The sequence below is a fragment of the Ambystoma mexicanum genome, chromosome 11 (genome assembly GCF_040938575.1).
Source record: "Ambystoma mexicanum isolate Mex_15411 chromosome 11, UKY_AmexF1_1, whole genome shotgun sequence".
Taxonomy (NCBI): domain Eukaryota; kingdom Metazoa; phylum Chordata; class Amphibia; order Caudata; family Ambystomatidae; genus Ambystoma; species Ambystoma mexicanum.
The window spans coordinates 821,939,034-821,957,597 of NC_090934.1; the positions used below are offsets into that span (position 1 = coordinate 821,939,034).

General features: G+C 46.2%; 13 non-coding genes across 13 annotated transcripts; all 13 read right to left on the reverse strand.

Annotated features, from left to right (window-relative positions):
- Window positions 1–1,274: 1,274 nt before the first annotated feature.
- TRNAW-CCA (transfer RNA tryptophan (anticodon CCA)) lies at window positions 1,275–1,346 on the reverse strand. The gene has a single exon. It is a non-coding gene; the product is annotated as a tRNA-Trp (tRNA).
- Window positions 1,347–1,658: 312 nt separating this feature from the next.
- On the reverse strand, window positions 1,659–1,732 carry TRNAN-GUU (transfer RNA asparagine (anticodon GUU)). Its single transcript has one exon. It is a non-coding gene; the product is annotated as a tRNA-Asn (tRNA).
- A 1,790-nt stretch (window positions 1,733–3,522) lies between these two features.
- On the reverse strand, window positions 3,523–3,594 carry TRNAW-CCA (transfer RNA tryptophan (anticodon CCA)). The gene has a single exon. It is a non-coding gene; the product is annotated as a tRNA-Trp (tRNA).
- Window positions 3,595–3,907: 313 nt separating this feature from the next.
- TRNAN-GUU (transfer RNA asparagine (anticodon GUU)) lies at window positions 3,908–3,981 on the reverse strand. Its single transcript has one exon. It is a non-coding gene; the product is annotated as a tRNA-Asn (tRNA).
- A 1,790-nt stretch (window positions 3,982–5,771) lies between these two features.
- On the reverse strand, window positions 5,772–5,843 carry TRNAW-CCA (transfer RNA tryptophan (anticodon CCA)). Its single transcript has one exon. It is a non-coding gene; the product is annotated as a tRNA-Trp (tRNA).
- A 2,176-nt stretch (window positions 5,844–8,019) lies between these two features.
- TRNAW-CCA (transfer RNA tryptophan (anticodon CCA)) lies at window positions 8,020–8,091 on the reverse strand. Its single transcript has one exon. It is a non-coding gene; the product is annotated as a tRNA-Trp (tRNA).
- A 313-nt stretch (window positions 8,092–8,404) lies between these two features.
- Window positions 8,405–8,478, reverse strand: TRNAN-GUU (transfer RNA asparagine (anticodon GUU)). Its single transcript has one exon. It is a non-coding gene; the product is annotated as a tRNA-Asn (tRNA).
- A 1,790-nt stretch (window positions 8,479–10,268) lies between these two features.
- TRNAW-CCA (transfer RNA tryptophan (anticodon CCA)) lies at window positions 10,269–10,340 on the reverse strand. Its single transcript has one exon. It is a non-coding gene; the product is annotated as a tRNA-Trp (tRNA).
- A 313-nt stretch (window positions 10,341–10,653) lies between these two features.
- TRNAN-GUU (transfer RNA asparagine (anticodon GUU)) lies at window positions 10,654–10,727 on the reverse strand. Its single transcript has one exon. It is a non-coding gene; the product is annotated as a tRNA-Asn (tRNA).
- A 1,790-nt stretch (window positions 10,728–12,517) lies between these two features.
- Window positions 12,518–12,589, reverse strand: TRNAW-CCA (transfer RNA tryptophan (anticodon CCA)). The gene has a single exon. It is a non-coding gene; the product is annotated as a tRNA-Trp (tRNA).
- Window positions 12,590–12,902: 313 nt separating this feature from the next.
- Window positions 12,903–12,976, reverse strand: TRNAN-GUU (transfer RNA asparagine (anticodon GUU)). Its single transcript has one exon. It is a non-coding gene; the product is annotated as a tRNA-Asn (tRNA).
- A 4,039-nt stretch (window positions 12,977–17,015) lies between these two features.
- On the reverse strand, window positions 17,016–17,087 carry TRNAW-CCA (transfer RNA tryptophan (anticodon CCA)). Its single transcript has one exon. It is a non-coding gene; the product is annotated as a tRNA-Trp (tRNA).
- A 313-nt stretch (window positions 17,088–17,400) lies between these two features.
- TRNAN-GUU (transfer RNA asparagine (anticodon GUU)) lies at window positions 17,401–17,474 on the reverse strand. The gene has a single exon. It is a non-coding gene; the product is annotated as a tRNA-Asn (tRNA).
- Window positions 17,475–18,564: the final 1,090 nt, after the last annotated feature.

Here is an 18,564-nt window from a genome sequence, read left to right on the forward strand (position 1 = left end):
CCTTGCTTCCCTGAGTCCCCAAATACACAACCACCTTGGGCACAATAGAAGACACATTCCAGCAGATTTAGCAAGAGTGCACCAAGGTTTCTATATGTAGGTACCTTGCTGAGAAGCAAGACCTGCAGTTGCATTCTTCTGTTAAAAGAGGGCAGCAGAGTGCACCAAGAGAACTTGGGGGAAGTAGCTTATGTTAACTACTTGCCATGCTCTTTATAGATCCCTCTGTTTGACTGGGTGAATTCTAATTTCTGGGGTAGAGTAAGCAATTTTTGGATCTAGATGCTGTGCGCAACAGGAATGCTATATACTGCACTGTACTGCTACTGAAAAGTTACCAATTTTACAGGATGTTCAGGTAAGCTTTGTTTCAGAAAACAACTTGCTAGAGGCACTAAGACAGATTACTGGGACAAAGGAAGAGGGTTTGGGGATTAGCACATCTCCTATGAAAGGTACAGTCACGCCCGAGACAACTCTGAGTGTCACCTCAAATTCTAAGAAATGCAAACTAGGGACCTATGCTTTTTATTGCCAGTGGATCTTTGTGTTTCAGACAAATGTGCACGCCTCCCAGAGCCCCTTGCAATGCACTTAGGGAAAGGGGGGAAGGTGCTGTGAAGCCCTCTCGCTGACAATGTCTCTCTTGTCTATAATGTAACTATGAGAGAGAGAGAAATAGGCAATGCGAGAGTGAAAAAGTAAAATGGAAATGTGTCTACTGAGACCAGTATAAGGGGAAATCCTCACAATCCAGGACCGACAGTTGATTGGGAGGGCGCTTACAGGTTTCCGACACCAGACCGGTACCTGAACTCACAAACCCAAACTGCAAAGTGATGGGCATTGCCACTAGACTGCCGACCCCCTTTCGGGGCCCCAGCATATATCCTTTAGTCACACCTAGAGTTCCCAGGACAGTGCAGCATTCAGCGATTACACGAAAATATTGACAGCGCTAGGAGGCCATGCAAATGGCAGAGGTATGCTTTACAAAGCCCACGTAGCGTGCACAAAACAGCACATCAGTCAGGCCCACTTGAAGAGATGGTAAAGAGGAAATACTTCTGCTGCATCCAGTAAAACATAGAGATTGGGCTGCTTTAAAGGTTAACCATGTCCTTCATGGGTGTCTGTCAATATGATACTTCCCTGCTGCAAAGCTTACATTCGAAACGCCAGAACAACTAGGCCCAGAGCACAAAGATGCAGTCAGGTTGAAATAACGAGATACTGAAGAGCAATTTTGTATTTCAGAGTGGGAAAAGCAAATATGACCCCGACGTGATTTGAACACGCCACCTTCTGATCTGGAGTCAGACGCGCTACCATTGCGCCACGAAGTCCTTGTGGCAGTCCACCTGGTGTGTCTGATGACAGAATAAAGGTAGGAGCGTACATGCACCTGCAGAGCCTCATTGCTTCTTTAAGTAGACTGGCTAGGATAGCTTCCTTCTGTGCATCAGTACACGCTGCAGCCAAACCCTTCCCATGAAGTCTTGATGTTTATTAATTGAATGGCAAGTTTTGAAAAACTAAAGCAAGCGAGAAGAATTGCTTGCAGTTTATTGGATTTTTTGGACGTCAGCAGACGAGACCTGCGAGAGGTAAACAGAAGTTCATAGTTGGTCATGCTGAATTTTTGAGCCAAAATGCACCGTCCCTGGGTGGGCTTGAACCACCAACCTTTCGGTTAACAGCCGAACGCGCTAACCGATTGCACCACAGAGACTCATGCAGTGCTTACACTGGGGCCTGATTGGTGTGCTGTTTGCTTATGCTCCCCAGGCAACCTGAAAATATTTCTAAAATAGCTCTATTTCCCACAGCAAATCAGGGTATCAAGCACTTCCCTACCTCCCGTAATCCACAAACACAGGGGATTTAGTAGAGGACAGAGCCCATCAACAGTGCACCAAATGCCCTCTGTGTAGGCATAACTTGCTATGAGGAGAAAGCCACAGTTGTGCACTTGTGTTAAAAGGGGACAGTAGGCTGAACCCAGAGAACACGGGAGAAATGACTCAGGTTTACTGAGTGGAACACTCTGTGTCTTTGTGCCCAAAACAGCAGCGTCTTTTCGGTTAACAGCCGAACGCGCTAACCAATTGCGCCACAGAGACTCACTGGCATGTGTGTTCTGCCTTTGGCCTGATTGCATTGCTATTTTTTTCTGATTGGCAGAAAACCTGAACTTTTTTCTGAAAAAGGCATGCCTCTCTTAGCACTGCAGTGAGTTAGACTGCTCCCTTGCTTCCCTGAGTCCCCAAATACACAACCACCTTGGGCACAATAGAAGACACATTCCAGCAGATTTAGCAAGAGTGCACCAAGGTTTCCATATGTAGGTACCTTGCTGAGAAGCAAGACCTGCAGTTGCATTCTTCTGTTAAAAGAGGGCTGCAGAGTGCACCAAGAGAACTTGGGGGAAGTAGCTTATGTTAACTACTTGCCATGCTCTTTATAGATCCCTCTGTTTGACTGGGTGAATTCTAATTTCTGGGGTAGAGTAAGCAATTTTTGGATCTAGATGCTGTGCGCAACAGGAATGCTATATACTGCACTGTACTGCTACTGAAAAGTTACCAATTTTACAGGATGTTCAGGTAAGCTTTGTTTCAGAAAACAACTTGCTAGAGGCACTAAAACAGATTACTGGGACAAAGGAAGAGGGTTTGGGGATTAGCACATCTCCTATGAAAGGTACAGTCACGCCCGAGACAACTCTGAGTGTCACCTCAAATTCTAAGAAATGCAAACTAGGGACCTACGCTTTTTATTGCCAGTGGATCTTTGTGTTTCAGACAAATGTGCACGCCTCCCAGAGCCCCTTGCAATGCACTTAGGGAAAGGGGGGAAGGTGCTGTGAAGCCCTCTCGCTGACAATGTCTCTCTTGTCTATAATGTAACTATGAGAGAGAGAGAAATAGGCAATGCGAGAGTGAAAAAGTAAAATGGAAATGTGTCTACTGAGACCAGTATAAGGGGAAATCCTCACAATCCAGGACCGACAGTTGATTGGGAGGGCGCTTACAGGTTTCCGACACCAGACCGGTACCTGAACTCACAAACCCAAACTGCAAAGTGATGGGCATTGCCACTAGACTGCCGACCCCCTTTCGGGGCCGCAGCATATTTCCTTAAGTCACACCTAGAGTTCCCAGGACAGTGCAGCATTCAGCGATTACACGAAAATATTGACAGCGCTAGGAGGCCATGCAAATGGCAGAGGTATGCTTTACAAAGCCCACGTAGCGTGCACAAAACAGCACATCAGTCAGGCCCACTTGAAGAGATGGTAAAGAGGAAATACTTCTGCTGCATCCAGTAAAACATAGAGATTGGCCTGCTTTAAAGGTTGACCATGTCCTTCATGGGTGTCTGTCAATATGATACTTCCCTGCTGCAAAGCTTACATTCGAAACGCCAGAACAACTAGGCCCAGAGCACAAAGATGCAGTCAGGTTGAAATAACGAGATACTGAAGAGCAATTTTGTATTTCAGAGTGGGAAAAGCAGATATGACCCCGACGTGATTTGAACACGCAACCTTCTGATCTGGAGTCAGACGCGCTACCATTGCGCCACGAGGTCCTTGTTGCAATCCACCTGGTGTGTCTGATGACAGAATAAAGGTAGGAGACGTACATGCACCCACAGAGCCTCATTGCTTCTTTAAGTAGACTGGCTAGGATAGCTTCCTTCTGTGCATCAGTACACGCTGCAGCCAAACCCTTCCCATGAAGTCTTGATGTTTATGAATTGAATGGCAAGTTTTGAAAAACTAAAGCAAGCGAGAAGAATTGCTTGCAGTTTATTGGATTTTTTGGACGTCAGCAGACGAGACCTGCGAGAGGTAAACAGAAGTTCATAGTTGGTCATGCTGAATTTTTGAGCCAAAATGCACCGTCCCTGGGTGGGCTTGAACCACCAACCTTTCGGTTAACAGCCAAACGCGCTAACCGATTGCGCCACAGAGACTCATGCATTGCTTACACTGGGGCCTGATTGGTGTGCTGTTTGCTTATGCTCCCCAGGCAACCTGAAAATATTTCTAAAATAGCTCTATTTCCCACAGCAAATCAGGGTATCAAGTACTTCCCTACCTCCCGTAATCCACAAACAGAGGGGATTTAGTAGAGGACAGAGCCCATCAACAGTGCACCAAATGCCCTCTGTGTAGGCATAACTTGCTATGAGGAGAAAGCCACAGTTGTGCACTTGTGTTAAAAGGGGACAGTAGGCTGAACCCAGAGAACACGGGAGAAATGACTCAGGTTTACTGAGTGGAACACTCTGTGTCTTTGTGCCCAAAACAGCAGCGTCTTTTCGGTTAACAGCCGAACGCGCTAACCAATTGCGCCACAGAGACTCACTGGCATGTGTGTTCTGCCTTTGGCCTGATTGCATTGCTATTTTTTTCTGATTGGCAGAAAACCTGAACTTTTTTCTGAAAAAGGCATGCCTCTCTTAGCACTGCAGTGCATTAGACTGCTCCCTTGCTTCCCTGAGTCCCCAAATACACAACCACCTTGGGCACAATAGAAGACACATTCCAGCAGATTTAGCAAGAGTGCACCAAGGTTTCTATATGTAGGTACCTTGCTGAGAAGCAAGACCTGCAGTTGCATTCTTCTGTTAAAAGAGGGCTGCAGAGTGCACCAAGAGAACTTGGGGGAAGTAGCTTATGTTAACTACTTGCCATGCTCTTTATAGATCCCTCTGTTTGACTGGGTGAATTCTAATTTCTGGGGTAGAGTAAGCAATTTTTGGATCTAGATGCTGTGCGCCACAGGAATGCTATATACTGCACTGTACTGCTACTGAAAAGTTACCAATTTTACAGGATGTTCAGGTAAGCTTTGTTTCAGAAAACAACTTGCTAGAGGCACTAAAACAGATTACTGGGACAAAGGAAGAGGGTTTGGGGATTAGCACATCTCCTATGAAAGGTACAGTCACGCCCGAGACAACTCTGAGTGTCACCTCAAATTCTAAGAAATGCAAACTAGGGACCTACGCTTTTTATTGCCAGTGGATCTTTGTGTTTCAGACAAATGTGCACGCCTCCCAGAGCCCCTTGCAATGCACTTAGGGAAAGTGGGGAAGGTGCTGTGAAGCCCTCTCGCTGACAATGTCTCTCTTGTCTATAATGTAACTATGAGAGAGAGAGAAATAGGCAATGCGAGAGTGAAAAAGTAAAATGGAAATGTGTCTACTGAGACCAGTATAAGGGGAAATCCTCACAATCCAGGACCGACAGTTGATTGGGAGGGCGCATACAGGTTTACGACACCAGACCGGTACCTGAACTCACAAACCCAAACTGCAAAGTGATGGGCATTGCCACTAGACTGCCGACCCCCTTTCGGGGCCGCAGCATATTTCCTTTAGTCACACCTAGAGTTCCCAGGACAGTGCAGCATTCAGCGATTACACGAAAATATTGACAGCGCTAGGAGGCCATGCAAATGGCAGAGGTATGCTTTACAAAGCCCGCGTAGCGTGCACAAAACAGCACATCAGTCAGGCCCACTTGAAGAGATGGTAAAGAGGAAATACTTCTGCTGCATCCAGTAAAACATAGAGATTGGCCTGCTTTAAAGGTTGACCATGTCCTTCATGGGTGTCTGTCAATATGATACTTCCCTGCTGCAAAGCTTACATTCGAAACGCCAGAACAACTAGGCCCAGAGCACAAAGATGCAGTCAGGTTGAAATAACGAGATACTGAAGAGCAATTTTGTATTTCAGAGTGGGAAAAGCAGATATGACCCCGACGTGATTTGAACACGCAACCTTCTGATCTGGAGTCAGACGCGCTACCATTGCGCCACGAGGTCCTTGTGGCAATCCACCTGGTGTGTCTGATGACAGAATAAAGGTAGGAGACGTACATGCACCCACAGAGCCTCATTGCTTCTTTAAGTAGACTGGCTAGGATAGCTTCCTTCTGTGCATCAGTACACGCTGCAGCCAAACCCTTCCCATGAAGTCTTGATGTTTATGAATTGAATGGCAAGTTTTGAAAAACTAAAGCAAGCGAGAAGAATTGCTTGCAGTTTATTGGATTTTTTGGACGTCAGCAGACAAGACCTGCGAGAGGTAAACAGAAGTTCATAGTTGGTCATGCTAAATTTTTGAGCCAAAATGCATCGTCCCTGGGTGGGCTTGAACCACCATCCTTACAGTTAACAGCCGAACGCGCTAACCGATTGCGCCACAGAGACTCATGCAGTGCTTACACTGGGGCCTGATTGGTGTGCTGTTTGCTTATGCTTCCCTAGCAACCTGAAAATATTTCTAAAATAGCTCTATTTCCCACAGCAAATCAGGGTATCAAGCACTTCCCTACCTCCCCTAATCCACAAACACAGGGGATTTAGTAGAGGACAGAGCCCATTAACAGTGCACCAAATGTCCTCTGTGTAGGCATAACTTGCTATGAGGAGAAAGCCACAGTTGTGCACTTGTGTTAAAAGGGGACAGTAGGCTGAACCCAGAGAACACGGGAGAAATGACTCAGGTTTACTGAGTGGAACACTCTGTGTCTTTGTGCCAAAAACAGCAGCGTCTTTTCGGTTAACAGCCGAACGCGCTAACCAATTGTGCCACAGAGACTCACTGGCATGTGTGTTCTGCCTTTGGCCTGATTGCATTGCTATTTTTTTCTGATTGGCAGAAAACCTGAACTTTTTTCTGAAAAAGGCATGCTTCTCTTAGCACTACAGTGCATTAGACTGCTCCCTTGCTTCCCTGAGTCCCCAAATACACAACCACCTTGGGCACAATAGAAGACACATTCCAGCAGATTTAGCAAGAGTGCACCAAGGTTTCTATATGTAGGTACCTTGCTGAGAAGCAAGACCTGCAGTTGCATTCTTCTGTTAAAAGAGGGCAGCAGAGTGCACCAAGAGAACTTGGGGGAAGTAGCTTATGTTAACTACTTGCCATGCTCTTTATAGATCCCTCTGTTTGACTGGGTGAATTCTAATTTCTGGGGTAGAGTAAGCAATTTTTGGATCTAGATGCTGTGCGCAACAGGAATGCTATATACTGCCCTGTACTGCTACTGAAAAGTTACCAATTTTACAGGATGTTCAGGTAAGCTTTGTTTCAGAAAACAACTTGCTAGAGGCACTAAGACAGATTACTGGGACAAAGGAAGAGGGTTTGGGGATTAGCACATCTCCTATGAAAGGTACAGTCACGCCCGAGACAACTCATAGTGTCACCTCAAATTCTAAGAAATGCAAACTAGGGACCTACGCTTTTTATTGCCAGTGGATCTTTGTGTTTCAGACAAATGTGCACGCCTCCCAGAGCCCCATGCAATGCACTTAGGGAAATGGGGGAAGGTGCTGTGCAACCCTCTCGCTGACAATGTCTCTCTTGTCTATAATGTATCTATGAGAGAGAGAGAAATAGGCAATGCGAGAGTGAAAAAGTAAAATGGAAATGTGTCTACTGAGACCAGTATAAGGGGAAATCCTCACAATCCAGGACCGACAGTTGATTGGGAGGGCGCTTACAGGTTTCTGACACCAGACCGGTACCTGAACTCACAAACCCAAACTGCAAAGTGATGGGCATTGCCACTCGACTGCCGACCCCCTTTCGGGGCCGCAGCATATTTCCTTTAGTCACACCTAGAGTTCCCAGGACAGTGCAGCATTCAGCGATTACACGAAAATATTGACAGCCTAGGAGGCCATGCAAATGGCAGAGGTATGCTTTACAAAGCCCACGTAGCGTGCACAAAACAGCACATCAGTCAGGCCCACTTGAAGAGATGGTAAAGAGGAAATACTTCTGCTGCATCCAGTAAAACATAGAGATTGGCCTGCTTTAAAGGTTGACCATGTCCTTCATGGGTGTCTGTCAATATGATACTTCCCTGCTGCAAAGCTTACATTCGAAACGCCAGAACAACTAGGCCCAGAGCACAAAGATGCAGTCAGGTTGAAATAACGAGATACTGAAGAGCAATTTTGTATTTCAGAGTGGGAAAAGCAAATATGACCCCGACGTGATTTGAACACGCAACCTTCTGATCTGGAGTCAGACGCGCTACCATTGCGCCACGAGGTCCTTGTGGCAGTCCACCTGGTGTGTCTGATGACAGAATAAAGGTAGGAGACGTACATGCACCTGCAGAGCCTCATTGCTTCTTTAAGTAGACAGGCTAGGATAGCTTCCTTCTGTGCATCAGTACACGCTGCAGCCAAACCCTTCCCATGAAGTCTTGATGTTTATGAATTGAATGGCAAGTTTTGAAAAACTAAAGCAAGCGAGAAGAATTGCTTGCAGTTTATTGGATTTTTTGGACGTCAGCAGACGAGACCTGCGAGAGGTAAACAGAAGTCCATAGTTGGTCATGCTGAATTTTTGAGCCCAAATGCATCGTCCCTGGGTGGGCTTGAACCACCAACCTTTCGGTTAACAGCCGAACGCGCTAACCGATTGCGCCACAGAGACTCATGCAGTGCTTACACTGGGGCCTGATTGGTGTGCTGTTTGCTTATGCTTCCCAGGCAACCTGAAAATATTTCTAAAATAGCTCTATTTCCCAGAGCAAATCAGGGTATCAAGCACTTCCCTACCTCCCCTAATCCACAAACACAGGGGATTTAGTAGAGGACAGAGCCCATCAACAGTGCACCAAATGTCCTCTGTGTAGGCATAACTTGCTATGAGGAGAAAGCCACAGTTGCGCACTTGTGTTAAAAGGGGACAGTAGGCTGAACCCAGAGAACACGGGAGAAATGACTCTGGTTTACTGAGTAGAACACTCTGTGTCTTTGTGCCAAAAACAGCAGCGTCTTTTCGGTTAACAGCCGAACGCGCTAACCAATTGTGCCACAGAGACTCACTGGCATGTGTGTTCTGCCTTTGGCCTGATTGCATTGCTATTTTTTTCTGATTGGCAGAAAACCTGAACTTTTTTCTGAAAAAGGCATGCTTCTCTTAGCACTGCAGTGCATTAGACTGCTCCCTTGCTTCCCTGAGTCCCCAAATACACAACCACCTTGGGCACAATAGAAGACACATTCCAGCAGATTTAGCAAGAGTGCACCAAGGTTTCTATATGTAGGTAGCTTGCTGAGAAGCAAGACCTGCAGTTGCATTCTTCTGTTAAAAGAGGGCAGCAGAGTGCACCAAGAGAACTTGGGGGAAGTAGCTTATGTTAACTACTTGCCATGCTCTTTATAGATCCCTCTGTTTGACTGGGTGAATTCTAATTTCTGGGGTAGAGTAAGCAATTTTTGGATCTAGATGCTGTGCGCAACAGGAATGCTATATACTGCACTGTACTGCTACTGAAAAGTTACCAATTTTACAGGATGTTCAGGTAAGCTTTGTTTCAGAAAACAACTTGCTAGAGGCACTAAGACAGATTACTGGGACAAAGGAAGAGGGTTTGGGGATTAGCACATCTCCTATGAAAGGTACAGTCACGCCCGAGACAACTCATAGCGTCACCTCAAATTCTAAGAAATGCAAACTAGGGACCTACGCTTTTTATTGCCAGTGGATCTTTGTGTTTCAGACAAATGTGCACGCCTCCCAGAGCCCCTTGCAATGCACTTAGGGAAATGGGGGAAGGTGCTGTGAAGCCCTCTCGCTGACAATGTCTCTCTTGTCTATAATGTATCTATGAGAGAGAGAGAAATAGGCAATGCGAGAGTGAAAAAGTAAAATGGAAATGTGTCTACTGAGACCAGTATAAGGGGAAATCCTCACAATCCAGGACCGACAGTTGATTGGGAGGGCGCTTACAGGTTTCCGACACCAGACCGGTACCTGAACTCACAAACCCAAACTGCAAAGTGATGGGCATTGCCACTAGACTGCCGACCCCCTTTCGGGGCCCCAGCATATATCCTTTAGTCACACCTAGAGTTCCCAGGACAGTGCAGCATTCAGCGATTACACGAAAATATTGACAGCGCTAGGAGGCCATGCAAATGGCAGAGGTATGCTTTACAAAGCCCACGTAGCGTGCACAAAACAGCACATCAGTCAGGCCCACTTGAAGAGATGGTAAAGAGGAAATACTTCTGCTGCATCCAGTAAAACATAGAGATTGGCCTGCTTTAAAGCTTGACCATGTCCTTCATGGGTGTCTGTCAATATGATACTTCCCTGCTGCAAAGCTTACATTCGAAACGCCAGAACAACTAGGCCCAGAGCACAAAGATGCAGTCAGGTTGAAATAACGAGATACTGAAGAGCAATTTTGTATTTCAGAGTGGGAAAAGCAAATATGACCCCGACGTGATTTGAACACGCAACCTTCTGATCTGGAGTCAGACGTGCTACCATTGCGCCACGAGGTCCTTGTGGCAATCCACCTGGTGTGTCTGATGACAGAATAAAGGTAGGAGACGTACATGCACCTGCAGAGCCTCATTGCTTCTTTAGGTAGACTGGCTAGGATAGCTTCCTTCTGTGCATCAGTACACGCTGCAGCCAAACCCTTCCCATGAAGTCTTGATGTTTATGAATTGAATGGCAAGTTTTGAAAAACTAAAGCAAGCGAGAAGAATTGCTTGCAGTTTATTGGATTTTTTGGACGTCAGCAGACGAGACCTGCGAGAGGTAAACAGAAGTTCATAGTTGGTCATGCTGAATTTTTGAGCCAAAATGCATCGTCCCTGGGTGGGCTTGAACCACCATCCTTTCGGTTAACAGCCGAACGCGCTAACCGATTGCGCCACAGAGACTCATGCAGTGCTTACACTGGGGCCTGATTGGTGTGCTGTTTGCTTATGCTTCCCAGGCAACCTGAAAATATTTCTAAAATAGCTCTATTTCCCACAGCAAATCAGGGTATCAAGCACTTCCCTACCTCCCCTAATCCACAAACACAGGGGATTTAGTAGAGGACAGAGCCCATTAACAGTGCACCAAATGTCCTCTGTGTAGGCATAACTTGCTATGAGGAGAAAGCCACAGTTGCGCACTTGTGTTAAAAGGGGACAGTAGGCTGAACCCAGAGAACACGGGAGAAATGACTCAGGTTTACTGAGTGGAACACTCTGTGTCTTTGTGCCAAAAACAGCAGCGTCTTTTCGGTTAACAGCCAAACGCGCTAACCAATTGTGCCACAGAGACTCACTGGCATGTGTGTTCTGCCTTTGGCCTGATTGCATTGCTATTTTTTTCTGATTGGCAGAAAACCTGAACTTTTTTCTGAAAAAGGCATGCTTCTCTTAGCACTACAGTGCATTAGACTGCTCCCTTGCTTCCCTGAGTCCCCAAATACACAACCACCTTGGGCAAAATAGAAGACACATTCCAGCAGATTTAGCAAGAGTGCACCAAGGTTTCTATATGTAGGTACCTTGCTGAGAAGCAAGACCTGCAGTTGCATTCTTCTGTTAAAAGAGGGCAGCAGAGTGCACCAAGAGAACTTGGGGGAAGTAGCTTATGTTAACTACTTGCCATGCTCTTTATAGATCCCTCTGTTTGACTGGGTGAATTCTAATTTCTGGGGTAGAGTAAGCAATTTTTGGATCTAGATGCTGTGCGCAACAGGAATGCTATATACTGCACTGTACTGCTACTGAAAAGTTACCAATTTTACAGGATGTTCAGGTAAGCTTTGTTTCAGAAAACAACTTGCTAGAGGCACTAAGACAGATTACTGGGACAAAGGAAGAGGGTTTGGGGATTAGCACATCTCCTATGAAAGGTACAGTCACGCCCGAGACAACTCATAGTGTCACCTCAAATTCTAAGAAATGCAAACTAGGGACCTACGCTTTTTATTGCCAGTGGATCTTTGTGTTTCAGACAAATGTGCACGCCTCCCAGAGCCCCTTGCAATGCACTTAGGGAAATGGGGGAAGGTGCTGTGAAGCCCTCTCGCTGACAATGTCTCTCTTGTCTATAATGTATCTATGAGAGAGAGAGAAATAGGCAATGCGAGAGTGAAAAAGTAAAATGGAAATGTGTCTACTGAGACCAGTATAAGGGGAAATCCTCACAATCCAGGACCGACAGTTGATTGGGAGGGCGCTTACAGGTTTCCGACACCAGACCGGTACCTGAACTCACAAACCCAAACTGCAAAGTGATGCCCATTGCCACTAGACTGCCGACCCCCTTTCGGGGCCCCAACATATATCTTTTAGTCACACCTAGAGTTCCCAGGACAGTGCAGCATTCAGCGATTACACGAAAATATTGACAGCGCTAGGAGGCCATGCAAATGGCAGAGGTATGCTTTACAAAGCCCACGTAGCGTGCACAAAACAGCACATCAGTCAGGCCCACTTGAAGAGATGGTAAAGAGGAAATACTTCTGCTGCATCCAGTAAAACATAGAGATTGGCCTGCTTTAAAGCTTGACCATGTCCTTCATGGGTGTCTGTCAATATGATACTTCCCTGCTGCAAAGCTTACATTCGAAACGCCAGAACAACTAGGCCCAGAGCACAAAGATGCAGTCAGGTTGAAATAACGAGATACTGAAGAGCAATTTTATATTTCAGAGTGGGAAAAGCAAATATGACCCCGACGTGATTTGAACACGCAACCTTCTGATCTGGAGTCAGACGCGCTACCATTGCGCCACGAGGTCCTTGTGGCCATCCACCTGGTGTGTCTGATGACAGAATAAAGGTAGGAGACGTACATGCACCCGCAGAGCCTCATTGCTTCTTTAAGTAGACTGGCTAGGATAGCTTCCTTCTGTGCATCAGTACACGCTGCAGCCAAACCCTTCCCATGAAGTCTTGATGTTTATGAATTGAATGGCAAGTTTTGAAAAACTAAAGCAAGCGAGAAGAATTGCTTGCAGTTTATTGGATTTTTTGGACGTCAGCAGACGAGACCTGCGAGAGGTAAACAGAAGTCCGTAGTTGGTCATGCTGAATTTTTGAGCCAAAATGCATCGTCCCTGGGTGGGCTTGAACCACCATCCTTTCGGTTAACAGCCGAACGCGCTAACCGATTGCGCCACAGAGACTCATGCAGTGCTTACAGTGGGGCCTGATTGGTGTGCTGTTTGCTTATGCTCCCCAGGCAACCTGAAAATATTTCTAAAATAGCTCTATTTCCCACAGCAAATCCGGGTATGAAGTACTTCCCTACCTCCCGTAATCCACAAACACAGGGGATTTAGTAGAGGACAGAGCCCATCAACAGTGCACCAAATGCCCTCTGTGTAGGCATAACTTGCTATGAGGAGAAAGCCACAGTTGCGCACTTGTGTTAAAAGGGGACAGTAGGCTGAACCCAGAGAACACGGGAGAAATGACTCAGGTTTACTGAGTGGAACATTCTGTGTCTTTGTGCCCAAAACAGCAGCGTCTTTTCGGTTAACAGCCGAACGCGCTAACCAATTGCGCCACAGAGACTCACTGGCATGTGTGTTCTGCCTTTGGCCTGATTGCATTGCTATTTTTTTCTGATTGGCAGAAAACCTGAACTTTTTTCTGAAAAAGGCATGCCTCTCGTAGCACTGCAGTGCATTAGATTGCTCCCTTGCTTCCCTGAGTCCCCAAATACACAACCACCTTGGGCACAATAGAAGACACATTCCAGCAGATTTAGCAAGAGTGCACCAAGGTTTCTATATGTAGGTACCTTGCTGAGAAGCAAGACCTGCAGTTGCATTCTTCTGTTAAAAGAGGGCAGCAGAGTGCACCAAGAGAACTTGGGGGAAGTAGCTTATGTTAACTACTTGCCATGCTCTTTATAGATCCCTCTGTTTGACTGGGTGAATTCTAATTTCTGGGGTAGAGTAAGCAATTTTTGGATCTAGATGCTGTGCGCAACAGGAATGCTATATACTTCACTGTACTGCTACTGAAAAGTTACCAATTTTACAGGATGTTCAGGTAAGCTTTGTTTCAGAAAACAACTTGCTAGAGGCACTAAGACAGATTACTGGGACAAAGGAAGAGGGTTTGGGGATTAGCACATCTCCTATGAAAGGTACAGTCACGCCCGAGACAACTCTGAGTGCCTCCTCAAATTCTAAGAAATGCGAACTGGGGTCCTACGCTTTTTATTGCCAGTGGATCTTTGTGTTTCAGACAAATGTGCACGCCTCCCAGAGCCCCTTGCAATGCACTTAGGGAAATGGGGGAAGGTGCTGTGCAACCCTCTCGCTGACAATGTCTCTCTTGTCTATAATGTATCTATGAGAGAGAGAGAAATAGGCAATGTGAGAGTGAAAAAGTAAAATGGAAATGTGTCTACTGAGACCAGTATAAGGGGAAATCCTCACAATCAAGGACCGACAGTTGATTGGGAGGGCGCTTACAGGTTTCCGACACCAGACCGGTACCTGAACTCACAAACCCAAACTGCAAAGTGATGGGCATTGCCACTAGACTGCCGACCCCCTTTCGGGGCCCCAGCATATATCCTTTAGTCACACCTAGAGTTCCCAGGACAGTGCAGCATTCAGCGATTACACGAAAATATTGACAGCGCTAGGAGGCCATGCAAATGGCAGAAGTATGCTTTACAAAGCCCACGTAGCGTGCACAAAACAGCACATCAGTCAGACCCACTTGAAGAGATGGTAAGGAGGAAATACTTCTGCTGCATCCAGTAAAACATAGAGATTGGCCTGCTTTAAAGGTTGACCATGTCCTTCATGGGTGTCTGTCAATATGATACTTCCCTGCTGCAAAGCTTACATTCGAAACGCCAGAACAACTAGGCCCAGAGCACAAAGATGCAGTCAGGTTGAAATAACGAGATACTGAAGAGCAATTTTGTATTTCAGAGTGGGAAAAGCAAATATGCCCCTGACGTGATTTGAACACGAAACCTTCTGATCTGGAGTCAGACGCGCTACCATTGCGCCACGAGGTCCTTGCGGCAGTTCACCTGGTGTGTCTGATGACAGAATAAAGGTAGGAGACGTACATGCACCTGCAGAGCCTCATTGCTTCTTTAAGTAGACTGGCTAGGATAGCTTCCTTCTGTGCATCAGTACACGCTGCAGCCAAACCCTTCCCATGAAGTCTTGATGTTTATGAATTGAATGGCAAGTTTTGAAAAACTAAAGCAAGCGAGAAGAATTGCTTGCAGTTTATTGGATTTTTTGGACGTCAGCAGACGAGACCTGCGAGAGGTAAACAGAAGTCCATAGTTGGTCACGCTGAATTTTTGAGCCAAAATGCACCGTCACTGGGTGGGCTTGAACCACCAACCTTTTGGTTAACAGCCGAACGCGCTAACCAATTGCGCCACAGAGACTCATGCAGTGCTTACACTGGGGCCTGATTGGTGTGCTGTTTGCTTATGCTCCCCAGGCAACCTGAAAATATTTCTAAAATAGCTCTATTTCCCACAGCAAATCAGGGTATCAAGCACTTCCCTACCTCCCGTAATCCACAAACACAGGGGATTTAGTAGAGGACAGAGCCCATCAACAGTGCACCAAATGCCCTCTGTGTAGGCATAACTTGCTATGAGAAGAAAGCCACAGTTGCGCACTTGTGTTAAAAGGGGACAGTAGGCTGAACCCAGAGAACACGGGAGAAATGACTCAGGTTTACTGAGTGGAACACTCTGTGTCTTTGTGCCCAAAACAGCAGCGTCTTTTCGGTTAACAGCCGAACGCGCTAACCAATTGCGCCACAGAGACTCACTGGCATGTGTGTTCTGCCTTTGGCCTGATTGCATTGCTATTTTTTTCTGATTGGCAGAAAACCTGAACTTTTTTCTGAAAAAGGCATGCCTCTCTTAGCACTGCAGTGCATTAGACTGCTCCCTTGCTTCCCTGAGTCCCCAAATACACAACCACCTTGGGCACAATAGAAGACACATTCCAGCAGATTTAGCAAGAGTGCACTAAGGATTCTATATTTAGGTACCTTGCTGAGAAGCAAGACCTGCAGTTGCATTCTTCTGTTAAAAGAGGGCAGCAGAGTGCACCAAGAGAACTTGGGGGAAGTAGCTTATGTTAACTACTTGCCATGCTCTTTATAGATCCCTCTGTTTGACTGGGTGAATTCTAATTTCTGGGGTAGAGTAAGCAATTTTTGGATCTAGATGCTGTGCGCAACAGGAATGCTATATACTGCACTGTACTGCTACTGAAAAGTTACCAATTTTACAGGATGTTCAGGTAAGCTTTGTTTCAGAAAACAACTTGCTAGAGGCCCTAGGACAGATTACTGGGACAAAGGAAGAGGGTTTGGGGATTAGCACATCTCCTATGAAAGGTACAGTCACGCCCGAGACAACTCTGAGTGCCTCCTCAAATTCTAAGAAATGCGAACTGGGGTCCTTTGCTTTTTATTGCCAGTGGATCTTTGTGTTTCAGACAAATGTGCACGCCTCCCAGAGCCCCTTGCAATGCACTTAGGGAAATGGGGGAAGGTGCTGTGCAACCCTCTCGCTGACAATGTCTCTCTTGTCTATAATGTATCTATGAGAGAGAGAGAAATAGGCAATGCGAGAGTGAAAAAGTAAAATGGAAATGTGTCTACTGAGACCAGTATAAGGGGAAATCCTCACAATCCAGGACCGACAGTTGATTGGGAGGGCGCTTACAGGTTTCCGACACCAGACCGGTACCTGAACTCACAAGCCCAAACTGCAAAGTGATGGGCATTGCCACTAGACTGCCGACCCCCTTTCGGGGCCCCAGCATATATCCTTTAGTCACACCTAGAGTTCCCAGGACAGTGCAGCATTCAGCGATTACACGAAAATATTGACAGCGCTAGGAGGCCATGCAAATGGCAGAGGTATGCTTTACAAAGCCCACGTAGCGTGCACAAAACAGCACATCAGTCAGGCCCACTTGAAGAGATGGTAAAGAGGAAATACTTCTGCTGCATCCAGTAAAACATAGAGATTGGCCTGCTTTAAAGGTTGACCATGTCCTTCATGGGTGTCTGTCAATATGATACTTCCCTGCTGCAAAGCTTACATTCGAAACGCCAGAACAACTAGGCCCAGAGCACAAAGATGCAGTCAGGTTGAAATAACGAGATACTGAAGAGCAATTTTGTATTTCAGAGTGGGAAAAGCAAATATGACCCCGACGTGATTTGAACACGCAACCTTCTGATCTGGAGTCAGACGCGCTACCATTGCGCCACGAGGTCCTTGTGGCAATCCACCTGGTGTGTCTGATGACAGAATAAAGGTAGGAGACGTACATGCACCTGCAGAGCCTCATTGCTTCTTTAAGTAGACTGGCTAGGATAGCTTCCTTCTGTGCATCAGTACACGCTGCAGCCAAACCCTTCCCATGAAGTCTTGATGTTTATGAATTGAATGGCAAGTTTTGAAAAACTAAAGCAAGCGAGAAGAATTGCTTGCAGTTTATTGGATTTTTTGGACGTCAGCAGACGAGACCTGCGAGAGGTAAACAGAAGTTCATAGTTGGTCATGCTGAATTTTTGAGCCAAAATGCATCGTCCCTGGGTGGGCTTGAACCACCAACCTTTCGGTTAACAGCCGAACGCGCTAACCGATTGCGCCACAGAGACTCATGCAGTGCTTACACTGGGGCCTGATTGGTGTGCTGTTTGCTTATGCTTCCCAGGCAACCTGAAAATATTTCTAAAATAGCTCTATTTCCCACAGCAAATCAGGGTATCAAGCACTTCCCTACCTCCACTAATCCACTAACATAGGGGATTTAGTAGAGGACAGAGCCCATCAACAGTGCACCAAATGTCCTCTGTGTAGGCATAACTTGCTATGAGGAGAAAGCCACAGTTGCGCACTTGTGTTAAAAGGGGACAGTAGGCTGAACCGAGAGAACACGGGAGAAATGACTCAGGTTTACTGAGTGGAACACTCTGTGTCTTTGTGCCAAAAACAGCAGCGTCTTTTCGGTTAACAGCCGAACGCGCTAACCAATTGCGCCACAGAGACTCACTGGCATGTGTGTTCTGCCTTTGGCCTGATTGCATTGCCATTTTTTTCTGATTGGCAGAAAACCTGAACTTTTTTCTGAAAAAGGCATGCCTCTCTTAGCACTGCAGTGCATTAGACTGCTCCCTTGCTTCCCTGAGTCCCCAAATACACAACCACCTTGGGCACAATAGAAGACACATTCCAGCAGATTTAGCAAGAGTGCACCAAGGTTTCTATATGTAGGTACCTTGCTGAGAAGCAAGACCTGCAGTTGCATTCTTCTGTTAAAAGAGGGCAGCAGAGTGCACCAAGAGAACTTGGGGGAAGTAGCTTATGTTAACTACTTGCCATGCTCTTTATAGATCCCTCTGTTTGACTGGGTGAATTCTAATTTCTGGGGTAGAATAAGCAATTTTTGGATCTAGATGCTGTGCGCAACAGGAATGCTATATACTGCACTGTACTGCTACTGAAAAGTTATCAATTTTACAGGATGTTCAGGTAAGCTTTGTTTCAGAAAACAACTTGCTAGAGGTCCTAGGACAGATTACTGGGACAAAGGAAGAGGGTTTGGGGATTAGCACATCTCCTATGAAAGGTACAGTCACGCCTGAGACAACTCTGAGTGCCTCCTCAAATTCTAAGAAATGCGAACTGGGGTCCTACGCTTTTTATTGCCAGTGGATCTTTGTGTTTCAGACTAATGTGCACGCCTCC